Source organism: Coturnix japonica, chromosome 4, assembly GCF_001577835.2.
Source record: "Coturnix japonica isolate 7356 chromosome 4, Coturnix japonica 2.1, whole genome shotgun sequence".
In the NCBI taxonomy this organism is placed as follows: Eukaryota; Metazoa; Chordata; class Aves; order Galliformes; family Phasianidae; genus Coturnix; species Coturnix japonica.
The window spans coordinates 26,618,009-26,639,306 of NC_029519.1; the positions used below are offsets into that span (position 1 = coordinate 26,618,009).

Sequence of the window (21,298 nt, forward strand, 5' to 3'; positions counted from 1 at the left end):
TCACACTCTTCTGCTCCAGGTTGAAGTAATTCCTTCTTGCAGTCCATGAGCATGGGTCCTCTCCATAACGGGTCCACTGCAGACCCCCTGAATTTCTCCTGCATATCACTGCTGAAGCCCCATTGTTATCATAACCTTGCCAACTATACTCAAGTCAGTACTCTATGGATAAACAAACAAATAAATAAACAAAGCCAACAACCTAAGTCTACAGGAAAGTCCAAGGGAAAATATTTCATTACAAGTAGATTCTGGATCCTGGCTCAGCTCTACTTCTTAGCCCACTCAGTCTAAATAACCAATTACTTTGCTAGTCAGAGGAAAATAAATATCCTTAACATGCCTAATAGGTTATTCTACAACATTGATATATGATAAAGTGAAAGAATAAACATTTTTTTTTCCCCTTGAACTAAAAACGTACTACCATGCTGCTAAAGATTTACAGCACCCAGAAGTCAGGAGGCATCCTTCCTAATTTGGTAGTGAATATTCTTTTTATATAAGTAGTATAATTTATGTACATCTGAACTAGAATGAAAGCCTGTCATTAAGCTATAAGCATTTGTGTATGCAGACAGGCACGTGCCTCTGACAGCAATTAATGAACAGCAGCAAATCAGCCTTCACCTCACAACTGTTACTTCTGAAATTAGCTATTCAGCATTCAGATGAGCTTCCAAAAACAGTTACTTTTCTTCCACATCAAGCCTTAAGAAACCAAGTCAAGTTCCAGTAACAAAAATACGAGCACAGTTTCAACAGCACTCTTCTGGACACAATTTTACACACTACGTTTCCTGAATTCACAGAAGTTTCTGTTGAATACTAAAAAGCACAAAGCTAACAGCTATGCCTATTAAGGTATTTAAATGTTATGACAATGATATTTTCAATTGCTTATTATCCTGGCAAAGTATACGTTCAAAATTCAAATTATGATTTCATATGGCAAACATCTGCATCAGACAGGACCCCTCTTTTCTGGAATCAGATAAGGAAAAAACAGAATACACTTCGATCTGTTCCCACAGCACAAATTTCTTTAGTTTTATTTAGTATAGCTACAAACTGTATTCTACTGAGTAGGAACTTGAAATTCAACACAAATCTGTCTTTGTAGGAGAAACAATCCTTTAAAGCTCCCAACAGTAGAAGCTTCTAAAAATGGCTATTCCATAAACTCCTAGAAAGTAAGCCCCCTAGCAAGTGCTGCATCATTTAATTTGATTTATTTTAAGTCATTGGCCTTTAATCACCCAGTTACCTATGTACTGAGTCTAGAAATTTGTGACATTTTTAAACTGAGCACCCACTGTATCTCCTCATACTTTGTCTAAATAGTCAATCATCCTGAAACTGTTCTACAAAATGCCAGAAGCTCCCGTGAAATTCAAACACTTGAAAGAAGATGGGTAAGAAAGTGATCAAACTCAAAACTCTTTTCTAAAAATAGTTTCTTTACAGCAGAATAATAACACACTGAAGGATGTGACATAGAGGTATAATGGACAGAACTTTACTTTCAACTATGTAAAACTTGTATGTCTTTTTACCACTCAAAGGAATATAGCCATGTGATGGTCAAGCCAAAGAAACCAGTATCATGTTTGCATACATATAGAAATCCATCACACACTGCTAAATAGTCCTTTGTAAGCAAAAAGTCCTTTGAAATTATATACAGGTAAACATGTAAGTATAATATTAAAATAAGCCACTATATCACATTGAAAATCTTTCAGACATAATAAACAATCAGTAAAACAGTAACAGTAGTACCATTTCTATTCAACTACTGGCCCATACGGAACAGGAGTATCTTAAGAGCCAACTATAAAGAATTTCATAAACAACAGGAAGCATCCCAAGATTCACACTATTCCCTAATTCTGTTACCAGTCAACCAAGTACAGAAGGTACTTGGTTCTGGTTCATAATGCCAGATAGAAAGTAAGAAAAAAGAGCAATTCCACTCTTGGAGCTTACTCCTTCCAGAGGATAGGCAGTCTCAAATTCTGTTCAAACCAAAGTCAAATGAGGGCACTCAGCATCTTCTGCAAGACTTTCATTATGCATCAGGGTCAGACCCTCTTTTAAGAGGCCCTTCATTCTAAACATGTAACTGTTCTTTACATCAAAGCAAAGTACTCATGCATAAAGGAGAGGAAAAAAAAAAAAAAACAGAAAACACTACATAGTAAATTTAGTTAAAAAACAACAGCAAAAAATGTACTGGGGTCTCAAATTCCATCTTGAACATTAGGATAGTACCTCAGTCAAGCAGTGAAATACTGGCTTTGGTTAAGCCAGTACACTCAGAAGAGAAATTCCAGATTTAAATCTGAAAGCAAAATCTGACCACAGACTATTCATAATTCAGCAATGGAATGTTGGTATCATGAAGAATATTAGCATTAGAGAAGGCAAACAGTCAATTTTTCATCTCTACCATTCTAAAAATATCTTTTTCCCCTAAAAGAACAATGCCAGTAGCTATCATAGAAAAGGATTGCTCCAGTTCATACAGATTAAACTTACACGTGAATAAAAGCAATACGAAAATGAATTACCTTATTTTTCATTAGAAAGAGCAGATTTCCTTTCAGTCAGCACCATTCCTCTCTCGTTTCTGTATGCAAAGAAGAGATCAATAAAAACAACCTTTTGTCTTCACACATTAAAAGCTTCTTAAAGAAGATGCATTAGTAATAAAGGTCAGAAAAGAAAATCATTAACAAGCAAAAAAAAAGCCAGTTTCACTCAGCATCTGCCTATGTACAACATGCTGTTAAATGTCAGATAACTTCCCAGAAGGTTTCCTCTACTCTGCAGCTGAGAGAATTGGTGACTGCAGCAGACACTCCACTGTGTTTTCTGTTTCTCTGCTTCTTCCTCATACGGGAACAGAAACAGACACTTTAGCGGGCAACAGTTTTCATAGTTACCATTTCAAAAGATGCAATCATTTAAAAGACAAAAACATTCAGTATATTTCAGTATATATCATGACATGCTCATCTGGATTTGCAGTTTTCAGAAAACAGGGAGGAAATGAGACCCACCTATTCACAGTCACTTTACTGTTATTTCACTACACTCCAAAAAAAAAGCAATTAACAAATGAAAACAGCATTGTATTTGTGTTCATATGCAAACAAATACACACAAACAAACTTCTAAGAAAAAGAATGTTTTAGAAATCTAGTGTGGATGGAAAAAAATATTTCTTACTGAACTAGCCTTTTTTTTTTATTACATCATTTTTCCTCACAAAGAAAGCACTTCTGTACCTATGGGTATAGACAGCATGACATATCTATCATAAACACTTCACATACCAGTGTAACCTCTCTCGGTTTCCTTGAGATGATGTGTGAAACACCATGTACCTAGACAGCAGCCAAACTTTAATTGCTAAGGAGCTGTAAGAGCCCTAATGTCATGGTTACCCCACAGCTGCCTCTATGGGATTTTTTGTACATCCCTCAATGCTGGATCACCAGTAAAGACATTTGACAGAAACAGGGAAATCTTGTTAAATAAATACAGTTATGTTTTATTCTTGATAATTTCAATACAGATTTTCCAATAGAGAGCACCCAAAAAAGCACCAGAAAAGCTTTCTCCCACAAGTAGAAGTTTTAGCTACAGTCACCATGACACACAATAACTGATAACAGTTATATGTGAGATGTGGGGATTATTTTTGTTCAGTTTTGCGTTGCTGTTGCAGGAGGAGATTGATGATTCTTTATTATTCTTAATTTTTTTTTTTCCCTTTGGTTTGGCTTGTTTCTGTTTTTCTTTTGTTGATTTGGTTTTGGTTGTTTCTGGATCCTTCCATACCTACTAAAGGATAAGAACAACACAGAAGAGTAGGGTAAATTGATGCACGTTCACCAAATAACATCTAAGAAAAGTTATCAAAACTGAGATGATGTTTACGAACAGAAATTTGTAACTCTGCTTAGCCTACATTTCACCCTCAGAGCCCTGCATCCACAGAAGGAATCTATTCCTAGTAAAAGGTATTTTAATGTACTTGTGGAAGTTACTCCCTCAAGCAGCACAAGTAGAAAACCGGAAGATTAGTCATTCTTGATGATGACAAGCCTCAAAATGGATAGAATATACAATGGACAAAATGCAGCCTTTCTATCAAAAGGTCATAGTTTGATTGCTGTGAGCCAGAAGGATTTATTAAGCAAAAGGAACATTCCATGCATGCTTAGCTTTTGAAATATTTTCCTAAAAACCAACCTTTACTGACCATGCTACAGATAGGATATCAGGCTACATAGATGCCTGATCAATAAAAGGGTTTAAATAAAAGAGTCAGGTACTGCATTTTGACCACAACAACCCCAGGCAGTGCTACAGGCTTGGGGCAGAGTGAGCAGAAGACTGGGCACAAGATGTGGAGCTGAGGGTGCTGGTCAAAGCTTGGCTAAACATGAGTCAGCAGAGTGCCCAGGTAGCCAAGGAGGTCAGTGGCATCTTGGCTTCTATCAGAAGCAGAGCTGCCAGCAGGAGCAGAGAGAGATCATCCATCTTCACTCAACTCTGGTGAGTACTGTGCTCAGTTCTGGCCCTTTCCCCGACATGGAAGACACTGAGGGCCTGAAGTATGTTCAGACAAAGGCAATGAAGCTGAGGGAACTGAGATTGTTCAGCACAAGGAGATTCAGGGGAAACCTTACAGCTTCTATGATGACATGGACAGAACTCGATTGAGAAACCCCAAAACAGTCAGAAGTACATGCCCACCAGTACTCAGAGTACTGGTGCATCCTCCATCAGAAGCTGTGGCTACTCAACTTACTTAGAAAACATAAAACATTCTATAAGTGTAACACATTTACAGCCTCTTATAATCAAGTCTGTGACTTTTTTTTATCCTAATAAAATCAAAATAAATGCATCTCAATGAAGACCAGTTGGGACAAGTGAAAATAAAACATTTGCTGTTGCTGAAATGAATGTATTAAAAGTGATTCTACAGCTAAATAGGGACTATTTCCTAACAGCTACCTAGGGAACAGACATTTGTTCAAGCTTACTGGCAAGTGAAAGACATTTTAAATAAGATCATAAATGCCAGAGAAAACCTGCAAAGGTGGTGGCAAAGTGATCCATAAAAAAATGATGACAAGAGACTGCAATTCTGGGGGAACGAGCCTTGAGAAACAGGATAACAACACTTTAAACATGGAAACTAACAACTGGTGACTTGCAGCCAACTAGTCAAAAAGGGGGAAGGGGAAAAAAAAACCTTAAGCCTTGAGTACTGTTTCTCAAGCATATAACAAAGGATACTTGAAAAACTGAGCAAACTGAAGAGTTTGTTTTAAACTTCCTTATTTAGAAAAATATTTAGCATCACTCAAGCATCAGTCATTTAAGATAACCAATGACACTGAGATGTAGGTGATTAGTGAAACTGTACACTAACATCTACAGCAAACATGCACATCAACCATGGACTGTTTTCACTGCATATCATTTCTATTTATTACAATTTTCATCCCTGAGCACTCTGCAAATCTTCAGCTTTCTTTCCTTGCCAAAACAACCTGATGATCACTTGACCAGCAGAGACAGATTTTTGGCATTTAATCTCATTCAGTTGCCAGGGAAGAAGATGAAGATAAGTAAATGATGGAGAACAATACTGATGCTAGTTAGTTTGTTCAAGCAGGGCATAATTTAAGCAGCAGATATGAAGGTCAACTGCAATAATGAAAACAAATTAAAAAAAAGTTTGTTGCTGTTTACTGTTATTTCCTTTGAGCTATGTACTACAAATACTTTATTTCATAGTATGGAAGTAGTATGAATGATAGGAAAAAAATCCAAGCAGTCCTGTTAACTATACAATCACCTAAAAATAATAAGTTGAGCTTTCCAGAGACTCTAGAATTTCATGCAGAAGTTGTAGTCTGATGCACTATTTACAGTTTAATAATACTGATAATATGGCTTGGCTATAGGCATATCAATAACTAAAAAGCTCTAATACACATTCATGCGGCACCTTAGAGGGTAGAATTTGCCTTATTCTTCGATCTCCTCCACCAGAACAATAACTCTAATAGAATACAAAGTATCAACTGTTAAGAATTCCATAACTTACTCAAGTACTGATATTTTGTTATGCCATGACTTACTACTAACTCAGTACTTCTTCATTCATGATATTTTAACAGTTTTCAATTAGTTTGTGAAATTTCAATTCAAGAAAATAATTATTCGAATGTACATTCATCAGAAATGCAACTTGATGAAAAAAATTAGACTGATACATATATAAGATCTTTAGTTCCCTAGGAGCCCCGTCTGTTTATCTGAAATCACTCACAAGTTCAGTCCAGTAACTGCAATTATACAACTGGAAGTTGTATGGAGAACAAACATTTGTCCAAATTGCAGTTGCAACACTTCATGTTGCTGCAAAAGAGAGAAAATAAGGGCATAAGTAGTTTTAAATGTACTTTTTTAAATCTCCAAAATCTCATACATTCTTAATATCCAATATTTTTCTAAGGGTTGTTCTCAAAAGAAGTTCTTGGACTCACCCTTATGCAAACAAACAATGTAAATTTCTCAGGTGGCTCTTAATGTAGGTGTAACATTACTTAAAGAATCCTTCCCATGAGCGGACTTACGAGGCCACTTTCCATCACTAAGTTGGGAGTACTTCCAATGGTGGTATCTTTCACAGCAAAAGAACTACAGTTTTCAACAACTCCTAATAAAGTTTTTCCTCAGCTGTTGAGATGAAGAACGAGGTACACAATTTGTAGTGTACCTTTCTGTTGGCTCTTTTATTCCCAATTTTCCCTGTTTAGACTCTTTTTTTCACCTCTCACAGTCAATGACTTATACAGTCTCTTTCTATTGGGAAATTGATTGGGAAATCAACAAACCACAGGCAATTTCAGTAGCACTATAAGACCAAAAGCAGGCCGTGTTCAAGTATTACTCTGTACAATGTGAAAAATGGACAAATCATAAACATGATGGTCAGAAGACAAATCTCCTAATAGGTTTTTTGCAACTTATTCCACAATTCTCTGAAGAATTCCCATAAAGTTGAAAACTGTTCCAAGTTTGCTTTTCCTTACCTATACCTTCACAAGCAAGAAACAAGAACCTTACAAGCAATCCCATCACATACCTAAGCATTACAAATCTGCAGCTTCCACTTCTCCAATCATTCTTCCCCCTCTTTTCATTTTTGTTTTCCCTTTAGCATCAACAGCTATTCTTATTCAAATTTATTTTCATGCCTTTGACTACATTTCATAGTACTTTTGAAGTTATCTCCTCATAACCTTACAGTCATCACAAAGCCTGACCTGCAATTTACAACATACAAGCACACTACTGCAATCAAAATGAGATGCTGACTCCAAATGAGCAGCCACACCTGCATGGAGCCTTGTGTACTCTAAATTGATGAACTAAAAATGTGGAAAGATGAGTCATAACAAAGCTGCAAAAAGGATATTTACCAGAACTATTATCTAATACTATAAACATACTCAGTGTTGAAGACACAAACCGTTAGAGATGAAGGGGACAGGAAAAGGAAAAAAAAAAGAAAAAAAAAAGAAAAAAAAGGGATGCTGGTCTAGCCAACATGACAGACAAAAACCTGCCATAATTCCCCTTGCATATAATCTACAGGGACTTTGGGACTGACAATCTGGATATTCCCACTAGGCTCTGTATGCTGAGTTGAATTACTCACCTGTTTTATGGACACAATGTACTTTTACAACAGTAGTGAACACAGTGCTTGCAATAGCCTTATTTGATTTAAATTAAAAATAAAATACAAAAAAGTCAGTTTATAGGCCTTTTAAATCCACCCTATGCAGTACCTTCAGCTATACAGTTACTTGAAATTTTTTCTACCTCTTCGAACAGCATGGAAGAAGCCAGATCCTAGTAGTCCAGTCCCAGATGGAAGGAGTCATTGGAAACCATCAATAACTGAATAAAATTATGCTAAGAAAGAAATGAAGGTTACTGGATAAACTCTAATTATGCTTAAATGCAGTAATTACTATAAAGTACAGACATCTGTACTCCACAGAGAACTGCAAAGCACAGAAGACAAGGGGAAGAAATGAGTTATAAACTGCTATTCAAAAAGGCTTTTGCTTCCCAGCAAAAGAGAACACAGAGCCAGACACCCAAAATATTATTCTGTTTATCTGGCAATGCTATTAGAAAGAGTAAATAAACTCCACAGGGAGACATGGATATTGATTTTCTTATTCTTTCCCCTAAGGGAAATGGTACACCTCTTGCACTGATCTATCAGTAACATAGTAACTGTCTAGAAAATTCTTAGTACATCTGTGGATCACTTGGCCTGAATAGAAGCCATAACACATAAATCACACAGGACAGTAAGAATAGTACACAGCAGTTAAAACCCTCAAGATAGCACGCTTTGATACATGTAAGTCAACACTAGCCTTGAAATGCAAGGCAGCTGAGCCAGCAGTTCTGCCAGGCAAGAACAACCAAGGTGTCTGTTCTCCGTAAGTTTGACAGAGAAGTTAAAGCCATCCAACAATGTCTGCAAGTTATTCAGACCTAAAAGACATGAGACTATGGAACTCAACTTTGAGTTTAATGTACTAACTTGATGGTCATCCAATGATAATCATGGCTAATGTTGTGACAGCAATAAAATAAAAGGTAAAAACCACGATAGAAATGTCTGCCTTCAGCTGCAGCATTGGTTTTCCTTGGAGGAGCAGAAAAACTCATTATCTACAATCAACTTCCCTTCTGGCTCTGTTTCAGAATACAGCTGTCAGTCAGGAAGACTGCTTACTCATACACAGCCTTTAAATGTTCTTCTGGCTAATCCCTTTCCTCAGAACTCAGCTGGAAAAAGATACCATCTTCAGTTATTTAATGCTGATGGTTTGAGAGACAGGCATAATTTAATACTTCAGTTTAGAGAGACAGCCACACAGAATCCAAAGCCTCTCTCACTATTTTTTCCCCAGACAAGTACCAAAACCTGAATTTATTGGGAAAACAAACCAGTCAAGCATTCTGTGAGTTGCCAGAAAAGAGCAGAAGCAAGATCTGCAGAACAGCATACTAAGAGGCATTTCATCAGTTCAGAATAACCACTGAGCTAAAAGATGATCAAAGAAGTAACAGCAGGAGGTCGCCAGTGTCATTAAGATATAAACCATCTTCACAATGCACACGCTATCCTGAAACACTTGCAAGACAGACATTTGGTTCCCAAGTTTCCTTGAAATAACTCTCAAAACTACAAGTGAGTATAACACCGCAACTTGTGTAGAGTTCAAGTGTCAGCCAGTTAGCCTGAAGGAATCAAGGGTGCAAGAACCACTGACCTACCAACTCTCCATGGACTGGAGAGGTAGATACAAGAACCAGTTCCTAAGAGTGCAATATATTAAATTGCAGCATGCTCCCCTGTACAAGATTCAGTATTGCAGCAGCAAGAACAATATCCTCTGTCTCTGAAAGACCTTTTTTCTGTCTCTTCCAGTATTTATATCAATGTAGAAAGTAAAGGCAGCCCTGAAATATTAAAACTGATGTCATAACAGTGGTCTACCCATTTTTGCTATAACAAGCTACTGTAATGAAACTGCAGCCTACACTCTGTAAGATAAAGTCTTTCTTTTTTTTCCTAAGGATCTTGAAATGCTTTCAGTCCCAAACAACTCTGATTTTCTTAACATTTGCTTCCCATCCCAGAAGCAGAATTCTGTATCTAAAATGATAGGAGAAAAAAAACACATTGCTGAGAAATCAGTGATGAAAAGGTTGCCCTCTACTCCCTCTCCCTACCCCCCCACCAGATTAGAGATATCAGGGGGGTTTATCGAAGATACAAAAAATTTTAACAGTGTATTTAAAAGACTTGAGGTTTTAGCCTTGAGTAGCCTGAGTCAAGTCACCCACATAAATTAAAATACTACACTTAATATCATACATGAAAATAGAAATAAAGTACTTGGCACAGAAATCCTTCAGCAAGTTTCAGACAGTCCACCACTATTTTTGTTTTGGCATTAGCAAGAAAGAACCTTACCCACCTTTCTTAGAACTGTCAATTCTGCTTTGGCTGTCATTTCCCCACATGGTCTTCAAGAGAGAAACTTGTGTGTTTTTCCTTACAGAAACTCTGATGTGTATGCAGACCGAGCAAAGGCTTCTATTTTACAGTCCCACAGTTCAGGACAGATCATGAGCTTTTCTGCACCTTTCAAAAGGGAGAGATTACTGGGTTTCCCCCAGACTCAATGAAAGTATGATAAATAAACAGATTAATATTTTATGACAATGCTCACATTGAATAATTAAAACTCAGACATGGAAAGAAAAATCTGTATGAAATACATTCCCTATTTAAATACATTGCTCCTGGCAGATCACAAATAATTGGCTACCTACACTTCTGATTAAAAGAAAGATACTATCTTAGTTGAGAACACAATTGATGAACAAATAAATGTAGGAAACAGTGACTTAATGTTATTATGTTAAGGAAGAACAATACATCATTTTAACTGCATGTCAATAATAATGATTCAATGTCAGCATTTCTTTTGTCTCAAAGTCTTAATTCAGGAGAAACTATTCTGTCATCTGGGAAAAGGAACGTTCAGGTAGATGCACAGAACAAACATTCAGCAGGGGAGCAGGGAAGAAATGGAACAGATATAAGAAGTGCCAAGGAAGTTGCTGCCTTATGCCCACCTGGCAACTAAAACAATAACATATCTCACCCTAAAGTAAACATAGATTTCCAGTTCTAAAATGTCAGTCAGTGCGCTACCCATTTTCACTAACATGCCAACTAGCTAAAAAAAACAGCAACAACAAAAACTAGCTAAAAACATAAAGGAAATAAAGAAGTCCTAGAAAATAAGTTACACTTTATCAAGTAAACTGTTAACTGGGTAATACGGTCATATATTTAATTAAATTTCTGCAAAATAACAAATGCCATCCTACTCTCTTCAGCTACCAGGAGTCACAGACAATTATCTAGCAAATATTTTTAAACAGCTTTAGTCTAAGAACTTAAGAACTGAGAAGTAGCCCAGCTAAAAATGCCCTTTCTTCAGATACAAAACATCACACGAAGATGAAAAACTTCACAGCAGTAACAAAGAAAAAAAGTTTTCCCAGTAACACATACAACAGAATCATGTTGCTTAGGCACAGAATTATTTGGAGTAAAGAACCCGTGACTTCAGTGGCACAATGCAAAGGTCAGAGAACAGGTATGACTGAATTAAATGAATTTTGTACCAAAAAATGAAACTATGGTGATTTTTTACTAGAGGCAGTCAGTCCCCTTTGCTCAGGCTGGGCATGTCTGTGATGAAAAATCACAGCTGCATAGTACAGTCCAAACCTCTTGCCACAGAACTGATCTTGCCTCAGGACATGAATGTTTGGTAGCAGCCTCTCTTCTATCCCTACTGAAACTGCACCTCATTGCACAGCCTGGGAAAGCTGCTCAACAGCAGACTAGAAGTTTTTCTCCTGCATTTTAATCACACCCACATACTTTGAAGGATTCCCAGCTTCTCAAAGACCTCCTGAACAAAAGAAAAAAATGGGGAAACCAGCCTGGAGCAGAGAAACAGAACTTAGGGGACCAACAAATCTCACACACACACACAAAAATCCACACAACTCTAAGAAGTATTAAAAGCAAAGCTTTATCCCTAAAAGCATAGGCCTTTGAAGCTCAGTAGCGTAGGAAACTTTTTATAGGCAAGTTTCTGCCATTATGAACAGACTACTCCTTATCACACCAGCATTCTTTGCTTTCTTGTCATCCTACCAGAGAAGCAAAGCAGAACCCCAGAACTCTCTACCAGCTTACAACTTCCACTTACAGCACAGGCTGATGCAGCAGTAGCACCTCAGAATATAATGAAAGAGGCTTCAAACAACAAGCTCCTTACCTACCAAGTAAAAATTATGGCAGGACTATACTCAGTCCCAGTCAGCACTGAAGCAGTTACCTATGATTACTGCTGACATACAGCCAAATTCTGGGAAAGAATATAAACAGCACAGCCACAAGTCCAAGTGACTATGAAATAGTTCAACTATCTAAAGACCAAATTAAATTTGCATAATATCATTGTGAATTATCTTCTGAGCAGTGAAGTCACCAAAGTTGGTGGGAGAACAGAGAACATGCAGAGAGGAATGCAGAAAAGGAACCCTATGTGGGAGCTGCTGGAAGATCTAGAAGGATAACAGGTAAGCAAGGAGGCAGCACACACACACCTCAGGATCTAGGCCAGAAGAGTTAGTTTTGTGATGAACCCACTGCTCCTCCCAGCAATCTGAATGAACCTAATTTCCTCTGTAGGCCAAGAGCTCTGCTGCAACTGCTGGAGGGTTGGGGTACTTCCTGCAGCCAACGCGTAATAGCCAGAAAATTGCTATTTCAAGTAGAACATCAATGGACTTCAGAGTTTTTTCCTCCTTGTTAATTAATCTCCGGACATTATCCTTAACTATTCAGGAACTGAGGTTATTTTGTCTACCTTCTTCAAAGCAGAAACATGATTTGTGCAGGAATTTAGAAAAAGAAGGTTAAGAAATCTAAACTCTGCTAGTGAACAGACATCATCTTTGCCCAAGAACATCTTAAAATTGGCAGACTGCAAGCATACACGCACAATATAAACACAAAAATATCCTACTCAATTTACCCAGTGATGGTTGTTGCTCTCCCATTATCAATTCATTATGATGGATCAGCACCTCACAAGAAAGGTAAAAAACAAATCTATAAATGGCTCAAAAACTGACTTCTTCCTTTATTTCCTCAAGCCAGGCAGGCAATTAGAATGTTAGCTGGAAGATATGAACAGTGGCAAGATGTTCTCATTGTTTCTCACAAACTTAACTCTCACCTTCCCTTCCTAGCACAAAGACCATAAAAGAGAGAGGGAAAGAAAAAAATCTTGCATTTTGGAAAGCGTGAAGTTCCTTTTACCCTCTTGGTAAACGTTACCAAAGCTTTATCTTCTGGCCAACACCTCCCTTTGGTGTTGAAATTTTATCCTTTCTTTTTTCCTTCCTGTAAGCAGTAACACAGACCCACAAGATTTCTTTATTGAGCCATATACTGTTTATTTGTTCCCTCCCCACCAACATTTCACTATATTTGACTGGTCTGCACATGTATCAGCAGATCTCTCCTGCTGTAGGAAAAAAAGCAAAGCATTAATTTAAAATCACTATAAAGACCCTAATTTGGAAGGTAACGACCTTGCCATTAGCACAGGAACCAAGACCAGATGGATTTCTACAGTTATAGTAACTGCCAGGGCAGGCTGGGGGAAATTGTCACCTTTTTTGTGCTGTCATAAAATTTTCAAGAATAAAAAGATTTTTCCTATTATCAGCCTTCAAGGACAAAGGAATTATCAAGGGTCAGAGACATGTCAGATATAGGTGCATCCATTTTAAAGGCCTGAAGTCCTATAAGACATTTCTCTTGACAAGGAAATAAAAGATTTAGAGCAACTCTTTGTAAGCGTTTTAGTGGCATTTCAACTTGATTGGATTTAATCCTCACAAGAAACTGTAAAAAGAAGTTACTCCTCCTAAAGCTTGTGGATGTAATTCAAAGAAAAACTGACAGCAACCAGTACCTTATAGTTCCTACCAATCAATGGAACTTGAAGAGCAAGGGCTGAAGAAACAGGGTCCAACCACATTAAAAACAGAACAGAATTAAATCTACAGCTTATCAAACCAACTATCAAAAGCAACAACAGAATCCATTCCCTTTCACAATGTATAGTATTGAGCTCAAAACTAAAAGCAGCTAGATAGGTTTATCTTGATATCTCCAATGGAATGCCCTTCTAGCACCTATCTGCTTTTGCAGCATGAGCCTTCTGTAATTTCCAAATGAAATACCTTAATCTTCCAATTATCCACATTATTATGCCACCACTGACCCTTACCTTACCTTTAAGTTTTCTCCTTTGCCTTTCTGGATGACTCAAAGAAAGCCAAGTGGTTTATTTTATTGAAAATATTTGAAAGTTAGTTGGTCCCACATAGAGCCAGGGGTTGGACTTGATGATCCTTGTGGGTCCCTTCCAATTTGGAATATTCGGTTTTTCCATGATTCTTTATAGTAAATGCTTTCCAGTCCTTGTAATCTCACAACATATCAAGTCTTTTTCATCTTTGTACCAATAGTTTCTTCTCACCAGATCCAGCTCTGTGCCTACTACAAAAATCACTAAGCTGCTATCCACCTGGTAGCTTCTGTTTCACTTTGACAGTCTCTTAATTATGAGAGTTATGCATCATGTATTACAGTACTACGTAATAACCTCTATTTCTAGCATTCCTGAAAAGGTCACATCCTTCAATAGGAACACTCTGTCGTGACTGTTAGGCTATGATCTTATGGCCACAATATCCAGCCTATATTCTGCAATTCAAATTACTTCACTTACGCCCTGAGCTCCTGGCACTTGCACAGAAGTTCTTCTGCTTTGTGCTTCAGCTGACAAATTCTTAACTGAGCTCAAAGCTGACATAGCTGTAACCGCTAGTTATATTACCTAAGCATTGTTTTCAGAAGTACTTACTACACTTAACTATAATAACTGTCAGCTGTTCTACACTGTTACCCCAATTTATTTGTGTGTTCTCCTGGATTGTCTACCCTTTATAATATAGACTTACAAAAAAAACAGCACATAGGCATTATGCAAATCTGTCACATTTCACAGTCAGGTTCTTCAGCAAAGGCACAAACTCTCAATGCCAGCAAGCTGTCTCTCTAGGAATTACAATTTGAGCACAACTTTCAAAAGACCTCTATTTCAGCAAGTGTGATTTAAAGGGTCAATATCTCCAAATAATTTCTGTAGGATTAGCACTCAAGATTCTCTGTTTACTACTACGGGAGCCTTCATACAGCTGAGCATCTTCTCCAGCCCACTGGACCCTTCCAAAAGAAGTCTCCACTGTCTGCAGGGTCACTAACATGCATCTCTTTATTACTCTCCATTAGCCAGACTTCTCTTCTGCCTTGTTTTTAGATCCACAAGCTTCCTCTAACACACTGAATGTGCACTACAATGAACTGAGTTTATCATCTAAGTCTTTTGTCCGGCAGATCTGCAAACCTACCAAATTAATGTCACCTCCTCATTCCAACACATTTAAGTCCTATGTGATCTCCAGCCTGTATGCTTTTGGTCTACCCGTGACAAAAGAATGCATTCAACATAATAGGTCAGCAGGCTTGGAAAGTAGGCTCATCACCACTACTTTTGCCTTCTCTCCAGAGAAATAACATAGGCTGTTATCGTCACTGCCATGTGTTATGTGGAATTCCCAGTGACTGATTTTCCAAGAAACAAGGAAAAATCTCACAGGAAAAATCAAGTGCAGGCTTAGTGTCCTGTTAGAAACTGAAGCTTGAAAACATCCAAACTGGAAATTGAGTTTAGTCACTGAGAAGTATTAAATTTTAGTTGTGTAATCACAGCAAAACACCACAACTTACAGCGCTGTAAGGGTACTGCCGTAGTAAGAAAGCTCTGGATTTCAAATGGCAACCTGTCACTTTTCTTAAGCAACAATAAAGAAAATCAGGACAAAGTGTAAAAGCAGCAGCCACAACTCTGTATTTTCATATTCCCTACATGTAAAACAGTCAGAAGCAATTTAGAATTAGAAACAATAGTTAACACTATCTCTGTCACTAGGAGATGTTCACATTAAAAGAAAACCAAGCCCTACTTACTGAAAGAATGTGAAATGGCCAAACATGTAGAAAACAAGCAACAAATATAGAACGTTGCTGTTTTGTATGGCATGGAACAGAAAAAGTTAATGCAAGTAGACACTACTGTTCAGTATACTTCACGTAGATTTCTAAGCATTTCATATGATGCTTAAAATTGAGAGATTAAACCATCTGAAAGAAGCTTTGCTTAAAATGCAGAACATTTTGACAGAAAACAACCCTTAGTGTTATTTATGAGAAATTTTTTTCTTCAGAGAAGAAATGAGAAATGCATTTTCTCAAGACATTTATGCTTCATATTTTCCTTAGAAGTAATAAGTGTTCACATACTTGAATAAATATGAATATTCTACCTCACTTTTCTCCCACAGCATCAGAAATCCTTTTCTTTGTATTAACAGGATACACTTAAAGAGGCATCTATCCTTTTCCTTTCAACTCCTGCCTGAGTTCTCACCAGAGGAGAAGAGACCAAACAGTAGCTGGGATAGTTTTCTTCTTTATCCTACTACATGATTTATTAAAAACAAAGGGGAGGCTAAGTAAAGAAATAGTTGCACAGAACTGTAACAGTACAAGTTTGGTTTTACCAGCAATTGATGTTATATACAAAGATGTGAGTGGTTACCAAAACACTATCTATGTTGATTCAGTATCAAAGAGCACATGGTGGTGCATAAACGAGAGTCAATTGACACTGAATTACTCAATGATTTTGGCAGTTCAGGCCTCATATTCTTACTGGAAAGTTAAATATATGCGAACAGTTTTATCACAAAGCTTCCAGCTAGACTATTCAAAATAGCAAACCTGATCTCTGGATCCAGACTCTATCACAGAAGTTTTTTCTTTTTCTCTCCACAAGAAGAAACCAAAGAAATATAGCCACTATTCTCCTTTTAAAACTTGCAGTGAAACACTGTCAGCTCTCCATTGGGCACTAAAGAGATGCTGTATTAGCTACAAATACAAGAAGGAACATACCTTCTACCACATCTGCTGAAAAGTTACAACTTACATTCTCCTATGACTCTTCACTGCCATCAGTCCACGCTTTCAATGAAGCCTGGCCCTACCACAAGTAGTAACCTAACCCCTTTTCTTGCCTGCTCAACCTCACCTCTCCCTCACATTTAATTAACAGTCTGTTCAAATCTTAAGACAGGGATATTTTGCCTTGGCAAAGTCTGTGTGTTGTAGTAAAGGCATTCAGTCAGATGAGTTGTACTATACTTTTTTCTTAACCGTACAGTAGAATCATTGTTTTATTTATCTACATTCAGTTTCCGCATTATTTCACAGGAAATGACAGCTTGGCTAGCTTTACAAATGTGCTTGAATACATGCAACCTCTTATTACAACTGTACCCCTTGTCATTTTTAAGCAACTTAATTAGCCATATGCCAACTATATTTTTAATACACAGGCCAAAAAACTATCAGTCAAGACTATCTTCACTATTATTGATGACTTTTTATTAATCTATTAATTTATTTATTTTTTAATTTTAGCCTCCACTTAGGAACTACTTTGTCTACAAGTTTGGCATCCTGTATTTCACAAAAATGAAACAGTGATGGAAGTTGCTTTAAGGAGCTCTACCCAGGCATTCAGTCCAAACTGCTACAAATTCTCTATACAGTTATGTACTCTCTATACAGTTATGTACTCCTATTTAATTCACTGATACAGATCCAGGATAGTCAGCATAGAAGTTGCATGTATGAATTCAAAGGGTTAAATGAAGAACGTCCTACCAAAAACCTAAAGTAGGGTTGATCATATAAAGGATTAGAAGTATACATAAACACATGATATAAATTAATCCACCTGGGATTAAAAGACCAATTACCCGGTAGGACTTCTGGGTATTAAATAAATGACTGGAAAAAAAAAAAATCACTCCGGATTTAGCCCAGGATTAGAAAGCAAGTAATTTTACATATGCCTGATAGCATCTGAATTTCTTCAGACATAAAAACCTAATGACACCAACCTACAAATTTACTTTGTATGAACACCACACATTTTCAAAAACACTGACAAAAACATTATTCAAGTGCAAATGGCCCCTGTGCCCAACAAATACATCTGGAATGAAGACATTCTTAAATGGAAGCTAATAAGGATTAGTCACAAAACCTTATTCCCTAATGGCTTTATCAGGAATTTTTGTTTGATTATATATGTATGTATTATATATATTACATCATTTTCTACCACAGCCTACAGAGAGAATGGTATGTCCTCAACAAAGGAGAGGACATAGTAAGGCATCAAGTTCAGCTACTAGAGAAGGAAAAGACAAGAAAATCCCAGAATAAAATAAGTAAAAGAAAATCCAGCTCAATGCCCAGTAAGCACATTTAAAAACTCTTAAAAAATAATATAAAAAAAAGAAACAGATAATTAAGTGATTATCTGTAAATATCTGAAGTACAATTCCCTGCTTCCTAAATTTTGAGTAATCAGTAAGTAAGATATAGGCAACTTTATATTTCCTTTGCAGAAGATCTCCACTTATGTGCCCTAAAGGACCAGGCTAAACCAGAACCTTGTTGTGTGAAGGTAGAGTCTTAATATCTCAATATTTTATGAGAAGTAAATACCACCGTTGAGTCTTGCATCAGTCAGACATTCCACAGCAGAGCAACTGATTTGCTCTCTACCACTGTTTCATATTTCTCTGTACTGAGCAAAAGGACAGAGATCTCAGGATGCTCGGTAATAAAAATTGGGTTTTAATACCTGCATTGTTCTTTTAAATGCAGCTGAATCATAATCCCTGAAGGTTATGGTTCTCCATTCTTGAAAGACCGTTCCTCATAGTATTAACTTCTGTAATAGCAGAGCTGATATCACTACCAGTAAGCAAATAAGCACATAATCAAGCAGATAAATGTATGCCAATTAGCCATTTCCTTAAATCTGAAAGGAATCACTTCACGTCTAGTAGACAGCAGTTTTACCTTAGGCTAAATCTGAAGTATTCAGAAACAAAACCAGTTTCTCCAACCTCTTTGGAGTACTGATTAGCTAAATCCAGCTGCCTTAGTATTTCTGTTATTGCCTTCTGCCAATCTTCTACAGCCATGTTTCTCTATGAGAACACCTAATCTTTCCTACTGAGCCTGATTACAGACTAGACATGGCTAACCATAGACGCTTATAATCCTGTTGTGCTTTCAAGGCAATAAAATAATGCATTCCCCAGCAGTGGTCTTCACAAGGTGTCTCTATTTCTCATCACCTGGTAGATAAAACAAGGCCCTGGAAGTCACTAGATGGATGCTGGCATTGTGATCTTGCAAACCTTTGTTTTTCTGATCACTTCACTCACCAATAACTGCATCCCTTCAATCTATTTTTGCTTCTCTTAAACCATGGATCTGGACCATACATATTTTGGTTACCTAGGAAAAGCAGGGCAAGGATGGAACCCGCATATGAAGAGTGAAGTAGAATTTAATAAGCCAATAAATACGTATCTGTGAACCAAATGTTTTAGATATAACAGAAAGATCAATGATAACTCAATTAATTGTGAAAGAGAACATTCTTTCCAAAGGGACAGAGTTCTGGTTCTACACAATTGGCCTCGGAAGAATCACAAAATTAGGGATTTCAGAGTTTGATGTATTTATTTTCTTCGAGTTGCAAAGACTTTAGAAATGAGTCTGAATGGTAGTACCTTCCTGAAGGAAAAATAATTCTCCATTTCAAGGGTGAAAACAGCACTATAAATCGTATGTACTCTCATTTTGAAGAAATACATTTCTATACAGAACACCCTGACTGGAGGGAAGAAAGAATGGACTAACTAACAAACACTTCTGGTCAGAAGAAGTGCAAAACCAGCAATTTATTTCTCTGCTTCTTGCATTCTTCTGCTGCTACCAACACAAATCAAGCTGAGCTGAATGGATAATAGAGCAGAAAGCAAAAACTGAGCATTTCACTGAAATTTCCTTCCAGAAACCCCCTATACCTAAGTATTGTTGATAGAGAACATAAAAACCACTGTGGAGAAGCAGTTAAATCTTAATAAAGCTTCTGCTCGTGGAAAAAGTTAACTTTGAGAAAATTGCCTAAGTTCACATTATCAGCAGAATACCTCATCCTGAGGTGAGGCACAATTTCACTGCCTTTTCAAGAGATGGCTAAAACTCAAAGTGAGAGTTAAGTATTCTTCCATTGATGAAGCAAACCTAGGGAGTACTGGAATCGAGTATTATGTATTCTCAGCAGTAAGAAGATCAAAAATATATAGGTTGTTCTGAAAATAATGCATTCTGTTTATTTCCATGGAAACCACAAAAGATACAATGAGCACAATAATGCTATTTGACAGAACAACCTCTCAAATACAAAACATTGTTTTTCAACATCGCCACCACCATTAGCTATGTACCTTTGCCAGTGATGAACAAAAACCTTAATGTCATGGTTGTAAAAATCTACACCAGCAGAGGTGATCCATTGTCACCACGGGTGAAATGCACCACCTACACTGTGCTCACATCCACCATTTGGTGACCAGAAACATTCATTAAGTGTCCACAAATGTCAGCGGGTGCCATTTTTCCCACATGGGAGATAATTCAATTACACACCTTTGTTTCACACACACCTCTATGTCAGATGCCATTCTGTCAGAGTGCCCCTCTGCTTTCACCAAGCACACAGCAACAACATGGAATGGGATACTGGTGGGAAGGTTCAGCCTCTATTGCCATATCAACAACATCTGCCTCTGACACTATGAGCCAATGAAATAAAACAGGAGGCATTACTTTCTGAGCAGTGCTTGCACATGCACACAATGCAAGCATTCTAAGAGTTTTCATAGAATCATCACTGCACCAAGATAGAAAGGGCTTCTGGGTACCTATAACTCAATAATAGAGGGCAAATTGACAGAAACCTCCTTCTTTGGAGGACTAGTCCTTATGTGGCTAGTAGTAAACCAAACCCTTCTCTTAGGGAGAAAATGGTCCAACATCCCCCTTTATACAATGGAAAAGGGGTGCTGCAAGCCAATCTAAACATGAGAGAATCCATTTAACCAAAGCACCTTATGGCTTGACCAATCTGAGCAACACAGAGACCATGAGGATTCAGTACTAAACCAACTGAAGTGTGAGCAATCCCAGACACAGAGAAAGAAATAACAGCCTCATCTTCCACATTCCCCAAGTATGGGAATGTACTTCAAATCCCGCTCTATGAATATGTTGATCAGATCTATTCAGTTAACAGAAAAAGAGCCTGAGGACAAACTTTTCTCACATTTCTCAACAGACCTGCTCTGACTACAGCAGTGTCAGACTGACCTGTCACACAAGACAGCTATGTCATCAGCTTCCATACAATAGAGATGGGGGAAAACTGTTCTAGGACACTGCATACATTCAAAGACATATCAGCAGTACTCACTGCTGCCTTTAACCCAAACCACAGCATTT

The 21,298-nt window shown here is 37.4% G+C and overlaps 1 protein-coding gene across 7 annotated transcripts in view; it reads right to left on the reverse strand.

Moving 5' to 3' along the window:
* Nucleotides 1-21,298, reverse strand: part of INPP4B (inositol polyphosphate-4-phosphatase type II B) — a 249,236-nt gene that overhangs the window by 213,554 nt on the left and 14,384 nt on the right. For 6 of the 7 annotated variants that reach the window (XM_015861147.2, XM_015861150.2, XM_032444121.1 and 3 more), the window contains exon 2: nt 2,574-2,632. The exons of the other annotated variant lie outside the window; for it this stretch is intronic. The gene's annotated coding sequence lies outside the window, so the exon portion shown is untranslated. The remainder of the gene's footprint in view (nt 1-2,573; nt 2,633-21,298) is intronic. 7 annotated transcript variants of the gene reach the window in all.